Source organism: Mytilus trossulus, chromosome 10 (genome assembly GCF_036588685.1).
Source record: "Mytilus trossulus isolate FHL-02 chromosome 10, PNRI_Mtr1.1.1.hap1, whole genome shotgun sequence".
Taxonomy (NCBI): Eukaryota; Metazoa; Mollusca; class Bivalvia; order Mytilida; family Mytilidae; genus Mytilus; species Mytilus trossulus.
This window is the reverse complement of record NC_086382.1, coordinates 31161806-31171146: the sequence shown is the minus strand read 5'-3', so window position 1 is coordinate 31171146 and position 9341 is coordinate 31161806.

Below are 9341 nucleotides of genomic sequence, written 5' to 3'. Positions count from 1 at the left end.
GCAGCTCCTACTCAGACTTTGTGAAACGTCACCAGTGTCTGAGCAGAAGGTTGATATACCTGGAGTATGTAAACGAACGTCTCGTCATTTTCTTAAAAAAAAGGTCATCTGAAGATATTAACACCTTGTTGATACATGTTCCGTATCAACTTCACAAATAATACACGATGGTCTTGAAGTATAGATTGTAGGTACTTACGTTGTTTATCAGATAATAACGTGTTATACTATTTTTTTATTTGACTGTCTTTATGAATATTAATTTTACAGTTTAGTCTGGTTTTATTGATATCCGTTTGACGTGGCTTGGTACTTATATATCTGTAATTGTGTATTTGTTCTATTATAATTATCGTATTTCTGTCTCTCACTTTTGCCAATGTGCTTTATGTATTTGCCTTTTGGTGTTTCGTTGATATATATAGCGTGCACTGTAATTATACATTTTGTTATTGTGCTAATGTAAATCATTTGTATATACTTGTCCACTATTTTTGTTAATATGCTTTGTCTACATTCCTTTTTATGTTTCTTTGATACATATATGACGTGACTCTGTACCTATACATACCGTCATTGTGCTATTTTATATACGATAGTTAATTTGTGTATTCGTCTTTTCAATTTTTGCTTATATGATTGTTCTTCATGCCATTTTGTGTTCTTTGTTACATAAGTCTGTGACGTGCAAGATAGTAGCTGTAAGTTTGTATTGGTTTGAATGGGGATTTGTAATATATCCAATATTAGTTCAAATATAAGGTGTTAAGATAATGAAGTTTTAAAGTGGTAAGTTGTGAATGTGATGAATACCTAACGGCTTTAATATGAATGGCAGCAGGTCATAAATAGAGACATAGTTATAGTGGAACTGTGAAATTACTTAAGGTTGTTTTATAATTACTTGTTGTTCGTTTCTTTATTTAATGTGGTCCATTAATTCTTTGATGTGGTGATCACAGCTAAAAACACATGACCCGGCATTTCGGAAAATCTATGTTCTATTTTCGTATGTAAATTGTTTAATGCGATTTGAAAAAGTTTCACTATTCATTTAGTTGAAGTTCAAATTAAAGTTCAAACTGTTGTTCAGAGATTTTTTGGTAGAAATAGGAGAACGATAGACAAAGTTGCACCTGTCCAAAGTCAGGAATCTGATGCACAGTAGTGTCGTTTGTTTATGTAATTTATACATGTTTCTCGTTTTTTTATATAGATGAAACCGTTCTTTTCCCGTTTGAATGATTTTACACTAGTAATTTTTGGGCCCTTTATAGCTTGTTGTTCGATGTGAGCCAAGTCTCCGAGTTGAGAGCCGTGCCTTGACCTATAATTGTTTACTTTTATAAATTGTTATTTGGATGGAGAGTTGTCTCATTGGCACTCATACCACATCTTCCTATACCTAAAAATGAGAAAAAGTGCTAAAAATATAATATTCTTTCGCACATATAGGAGATAACATTAACCATTTGGTCCTGCCGTTTTTTTTCATTAGTTCTCTAATATATGCAGTGTTATATTTAATAAAAACTCGTAAAAGATTCCATGGAATCCTTGTCTCGCCTGCTATTGCTACTGTCAGTGTAAAAGCATAATGTTGATATACATTTATCTGTACATTTATCGGTAAAAACAAGATTAAACAATAATGTTTTTCTGTAGATGCTTTATCTTGATCTTCAAGTATAACTCCTATACAAGTTTTATAACAATCCAATAAGATGTACAACTTTATCATGTCAAAACAGTTTAATTCGGTTATATTTAATGAGAGAAAAAAAAACGTATATGGAAAATAAGAAAATGTGGTATGATTGCCAATGAGACAACTCCCAACATCATATATATCACATGATATACATTTGTACATGTAGTTAACAACTATATGTGACTGTATGGTCTTTAGCAAAATCCGTATTACATAATAGGCTATAACAGGTCCCGAAATAAAAAATGTATCAACAATTCAAACGAGAAACCTAACAATCTAAATGTTAAAGACGCCAACGAAATATAGGTTTGATGTGTCTCACTGTCGCTACATTAATGTAGCAGGCTCGAGACACATCAACAGACTTGTATTGTATTGTCAACAATGAGACAATTTTATTCATTTCACACTAAAGATACAGGGAAACGGGAGATCGAACTAAGCGACAAAGCATTAATTCTATAAAATATGAATTCTCTGATTTTCTTTGGCGTGTATGATAATTTGAACATAAACGAATATCAATCTTATATTTTTATCAATTGCATTCACTTAAATACATCGCAATTATTGAAGAAGAAAAAAAATCAAAGTTTTACGAATATCTGCTTCACAGGTGACGACGGGTATGTTCCAGTTGTCGTAACTACAACCCCGTCATCTTTTCCACGAATGTGAACTAATAAATAAAACTAAATCACTGGGTTTGTATTTTCAGGAATACACGAAGCAGGTTCATGTAAATGCATAATGTCGCAGTTCCACATTTTTGTATCCAATAGTAATCAACATGACAAATTAGCACCATGTTATATACATATTTATGCATGTTTACTATTTAAAACTGTTTTTATATGTTGTCAGAGCAAGTTTATAAATTTTCTGCATGCAAGAGTAACTGTGAACAAAACTAAATCTAAAGATCCTTTAAAAAACAAAACGTATTCTTTAAATTAACATATTTCTAACTGTATTAAATTTGTAAATAAACTAAAAGTTGGGGCATAATGTTTTCGACTTGTCCGTCCGTCTGTCTGTCCTTCCGTTCGTTCGTTCCATTATGGGAATATAACTGTTCCGCAAAACTTCTGCTCCAGTTTGAATACTAGAATGTTTTCACTTAGCTGTCTGTTGATGCATATATTGAAGTTGTGCACGTGGTCAGGATTTTTTTTATTACTATTTGTTATTTTGGAGAGATAGTTGAACTTTGTATTTTTTTTTTTAGAGTAATCACTTGCATAAGAGGAGCGTTTCCAAATAACTACTCCTATAGTTTGATTGCTAGGAAGTTTTAACTTAGCTTGGTCAATTTTGGCGTATAAACGTTTCAATGTTATAGCTATTTAAAAAACACACTTTGAATATTCGGGCCACCAAATATGTCTCCCAGAAACAATAATATATCAAAGAAAGTCCTTATTGACTTTGTTGGAATACAGTTACTTCAGAGTGGAGTGCGGGGCATAATTTTTTTCTAATTTACCTTTTCGTTTAATCTAAAACTGTGTCTATCATGTTAATTAAACATGATTCGTTAATTTAATGTAAAAATAATAGACAGGATACATTTAAAAAAGAAGAATTTACTCAGATGTAAAAAAAATCTTTAAAATCAATTAAAGATTTTAAATGTAGCCAAAGCTCGATACTAAGACTGTAAAGAATATTAATTAAAAGAATGTTGAAGTTTTTTTATACTGAAACTAGAGCACCATATAAAACAAACATTGTTATGCCTTTAGGAACTGATACTGTATGCGAGAACTATAAAATCTTCGATTCACGTCATAAAAGTCTGTTGATATGTCCTATTGTTAATAGATGTAGGACGATATGCTATGAGTGCCCAAGAAACAACACTCCATCCAAGTCACAATTTGTGAAAGTAGACCATTATAGCTGTAAGGTTTCTGCACGGAGCAATGGCTCACAACGAAAAGCAAGCTATAAAGGGCTCCAAATCTTACTAATGTAAACCCATTTAAACAGGAAACCAACTGTCTAATCTATATAAACAACGAAAAACACAAATGAACCACAATAATAAACGAAAAACACGTATGAACCACTTAAAAAAACCCGATAACCACTGAATATCAGTTCGCTCATTTAAACAAAAAGCTTTTTCAGCTTTAGCGGTTCTTTAAATCTTACAAGCAAACTTCAGCTTTTATTAATGATAGAAGCGTTATGTTTGTGATTCATAAACTCCCAAAGTCCTTTTCTCTTCGATGTCAACAGATGGATACAATCAGTTGAAATATCAAATTAACAAAATATTGCTGCATCAACACAATATTGTAATACAAACCATGCAACTGATGTCGAAAAGCATACATAAGTTATCCTAGAATTTTTCAATTGCTTACATTTCCTGTCCTACACATGTTGATTGTGAAAATAGCTCAGGTAGCTGGAAGTTCAAATATAAGTTCAACGGCTCAAAACTTAATTAAACCTTTTATTTTGGATCTAAACAAGAAAATTAGGTACGTCACGAGGTATAAAGTAGTTTATTTCATATTGATAAAATTTTAGTAGGTTTTTCTATATGAATGGGATTTTGAATAAATAAGCATATTCACCTGCCGAAAAAAGTATATTCACCGCGCAAAATGTCGCGTGCTTTTAAGTGCATATTTTTGGTAAAAAACGTTTGATGTACAATTGGTTTTTACCTATTACGAGAGATTTTCCAAAAGTGTTTAATAAAGCTATAAATAGAAATAAAATTTCCCAATGCCATTTAAAGTTTACTTTAAAATAAAAATATCTATAAATGTATCTATCTTTCTATCTATACACGCGGTTAGTCATAATCTTTAAATGGCATTGAGAAATTTATTTACTATTTATAGCTTTATACTGAAATGCAGTCGACTTTAGCGTTTGATAGTTCATTGATAACATTCTGGCGTATCACAAACACACAACTTGTTACGTCTCTTTTCATTGGCCAAAAGATTTAAATACAACAACAATGTAGTCGTGTGCACGTGAATTGACATAGGTGACCGACAATGGAATTTGCTATGTTACTACGAACGTAAAGACAATGATTTGTATAGTTTACGAACCTTTAGTCAAAATAAATAAATAAATGTTTTGTTAACATCAAATAGTGGGGTGGATATTATACTGATATTTTGTTTTAAGTAATATTCTAAGTTATTTGCATGCAGCAACTCAATTATCTTGTACCCGGCATGATGAGAAATATAAGGATAACATAAAATACATGTCGATTTTATACGGATGAATATATGAACCACTTTTAATTTCTTGCATACTGACGACAGGTTATAATCCTAACAAAGTCGTAGTCACTTATAATAAGTATCTCATAATACTGAGTCTTTACAATAATTAATCAAGGGTTGCACTGACATTCCTCTTTTATTATTTTCATGCTATAAAACATACACACAGTACAAAAATGTAGCTATAAGCGTACGATAAACGGAGGAAATTGTCCCCCAAAGATAGAAACAAAATAACTTTAATCGTATCATTGGTGCACCTGAATGAATTAAGTGAAGGCAGGTTGTTGTAATAAATTGAAATGTTACATCGGCGAAGACTATTTCTTTTGCATGTGTGGAACTAAATAATAAATTAATACTCGTGAGAAATCGTAGTTTATAATAAACAATTCTCTTGTTTGAATTTAGGGCCTTTTATAGCTGACTATGCGGTATGGGCTTTGCTCATTATTGAAAGCCGTACGGTGACCTATAGTTGTTAATTTCTGTGTCATTTTGGTTTCATGTGGAGAGATGTCTCATTGGCAATCATGCCACATCTTCTTTTTTTAAATATAAATGTACTGTTTTCGATTTTAAATGGATGAACATTTATAGTTTATAAACTGCATTTAATCATCCCCTGTGCCATGATTGGCCATCTCCGTTTTTTCTTAACAAAGCATGGTTGGTTACATGTTATGAATTTACTTACAATTTCGGGATTATTTTTTTCTTCAAGTAAACGGAATCAGAAAAATAATCACTATCCTATGTCGAATACACTAACACTTAGAAAAGAATATGAAAAGTGTTTGTATTAAAGTACGGTTTCATTTTTCAAGTACAACGTTAATTCATCGAGTCAATTGAGTAAAAGAAAATGCAGGATAAGCAACTTGGGGCCGGGGATGGGGGGTGGGGGGGGGGGGGGGGGTGACTAAATGAAAAAAATATGTGAATTGAGTTTGGAGGAGACATTTAAATTGATTATTTAGATGTGAAAACTGTTAAGATTTTAAAGTTTATACTATTTACTGCTAATTGCAGAAAACTATAAAACCAATGAATGTCACATGCACATTTATAAAAGCTAGAATTGTGATTGGGATCATGTATGAGAATACGTCGATGGAAGCTTTAAACGACCTTGACCAGATACGTGAATATTAATCAGTCCATTCAACGTTATAGTATGTGTGTACTATTTTCGAAGGTGTGAGGTCGAAGGTTTGAATTGACCAATGGAAACGATCGTTCCTTAGAGAGTTAATCTAATAAAGTTTGTTTGACTGATTACGTCGCACTACCTTTCGCTATCGAGAGTGTATAAAGTTTTAAAAAGGAGATAGTTTGATTGAAGAGCACACCCTTAATTGGTGAAATTATACATACATGTTAAAGTAGGAAGTGATACACAAAATGAAAAACTTCATAAGAATTAAAAAATATACCAGAAAATAATGTTAAACGGTTAATTAAATCAATTAAACAAATGGATATTTAAAAACTATTAAATAACACATGCGAGATATGCAAACACCAACAACTTGGATAAGAAAACATTCTATTCATTCTATATATGAGGTCAGTACAATTGTCTTTTTATCATAAGCTCACAAGTACGTTTGCTGACAGTATCATTTGACATTAGACCAGCTAAAATATGAAGTACAGACCACCAATATATTTTTGGTTTAACACAATATTTATTGAAGTAATCATTGAAAAGTTATTTTAAAATAAATACAAGTATACTAACCGACTTGCAGTATCAAGAAATATTAAGTAAATCAATTGATAACACTAGAATAAATTGATTAACGAAAATCTACTTACCCAGTAAAACTGATAAGCGAGACATTGCAATTCAATGCTTTTAATTCAAAGCCAATACAAAAATATACCTTTTTTTTTGACATTTTCTAAGAAAAACGTTAAAGTTAGGAAACAGCTAGATGGTAATTAAACACAAGAAGAGTCAACATATTCCATTTCTAATATACCACCTGGAAAAGACGAGGAAACAGTTTGGTTATATGATTCAGTAATGTTGACCAAAACTAAAGAACAAAGTTGTGATGGTCTCTTATACTTGTAATGATAAATAATCTTTATCTGAAACCCAAAAGATAACATTGAAATCGCTAATTTATTAGACAAAATTACCTTTTGTCCCAGTATTGTTATCGCTCAATAGCAGATGTAAAACTAAAAACATATACCCTACCAGAAAGACTTAAAAAGGTGTACAATTAACTATCCTAACATCAAAATGGACATATAAAAAATCGTGCTATAGGATTTAACGTGATTCAAATATAAGATATAATCCGTACTCAACAAAATTATTTTAGTTGAATTTAACAAGAACGTTGTTTTATTTAACGTCATTTTGTCGTTGTCTACATAATTTTTCATTGCAAACTGTCAAACAATCACCAGTCAATAAATCAATCATTAAATATTATAGGATGTCTTTCTGTGTTGTGATTATAGATTATCGTTGGTCATGAGATTGATTTTCTCGCTTGAACAGGTACGGCGAAAGTGAGAAAAGCAATCGAGTTAAGATGACCAATGATAACCTGTGTATCGCTATTTTACTTATGACGATGTTTTTTATAATTCTCATTTTGTATTTCTTCATCTCCTACAATAATTATATGCAATTTTTCTATCAAAGAAGAATACAATACATGTTTAATTTATTCCTTTTGACCTGTCAGTGTAAGCGCTTATATTAACACCCCTCTCCACATAGAAAAAATAAAATCAAAACACAAAACAAAACAAAACAAAACAAAACACAAAACAAAAACACGAAACAAAACAAAACAAAACAAAAACACAAACAAAGAAAAAAAAATTAAAAAAATTACTAACTTAAATTTATGTATAATGAAATTGATATCAAAAGATTATGCAACATAGTTATTCTATTTGTACATGTAATAATACAAAAATATATTTATATATACACAAGGAAAAAAGTTAAGCACCCCCTAATATATTGCACTATAAATTTTTTACCAAAATGTTAAATTGAATATAAATATAGATTTTAACAAGACCAATGTTCCTTTAAAAAGATGTAACCATACAAGTTTGACCGGTTATTAAGATATCGACGTATCATGCACGTGTCCCATGCAAATTACAAAATGCAGTTTCCCCGCGCTTCAAATTTGAGTATCTAAGTCCGGTGATTTGAAAATTTTATTCACACTCTGTGTACATGGTACGAAGACGAATATCGGAGGCTCAAAGATGGCAGATTATCGGCATGCGGTCATCGGGGTTATCTTATAGGGTTGAGGCCTGCATCCAATCACGTGGTGGTTTCACCCGATATTGAATACTGAACTATGGATAACGTTAACAGACCTACAATGAACGTTTTTAAGTGAAATGACATTAGTATCATGCATAACAAACTCAGAAGGTCCATACTTTAAAAGGACATGTTTTAGTGTTTAAACTGGAATTGTGGTTTTGCGACAATCTATTCATTTAATTATCATTTTTATTCCATTTTTTTGTGTATTTCTTAAAGGTAATGTTATGTTCTTACAGTCTGCATTACTAATTATGGCACCAATTGTCCCAGGATCACATGTCCCTTATCGTAATATTTGTCATTTCGAAAAAAACGTGGGGGTGCTTAACTTTTTTCTTTGTGTATATATTGACACACATTGGTATTTTGTTGTTATTTTCACTTTCTGACAATATCTTGAATCATATAAAAAACAATACTTTAACTCCAATTATCATAACATAGTAACACATATTTAATTATTACATACATATTTATTATATCTTTAGGATGCACACTAACCACTGATCACTTGTGATGTTTTTCTAGTTGTGTATATAATTTGTAGTTAAGTTTGAGTTATCTTTCTTGTATCATAAAATTGATTGTTGAAATTGTTCCCATTTTTTTGTTTTTTTCACCTTTTGCAGGAGAACTGTGAAAGATGGCAGATAATTTCTTTAGTGCAATATCAACACAAGGTAACAGTGAGCTCAATCTTCAAGAATAAATATAGTACGTCATGAGAACAGTGAAACAATTTCCAGAGATATCTATACTATTTTATCCCAAGAGGATGTTTTGTTTTGATATCAGAAGCTCAGAATTGCAATCTGAATGTAATGTATAAATTAGATGAGGCCAAAATTTCCCTATCTGATTCCAGTTTAATCTTTCTCCTTGGTGGAATATTTCCTTTGAATTTGTTTTTGACCCAATCCGCATGTCTTATTTTTTTCTAAGGTTGCTCGTAAACCAGAACATTCAGATTTTAAAAAAAATATATAGAGACTGTTCTAACGGCTTTTCATCATCATCTAAAACTAAGGTTGAGTCATCTGCA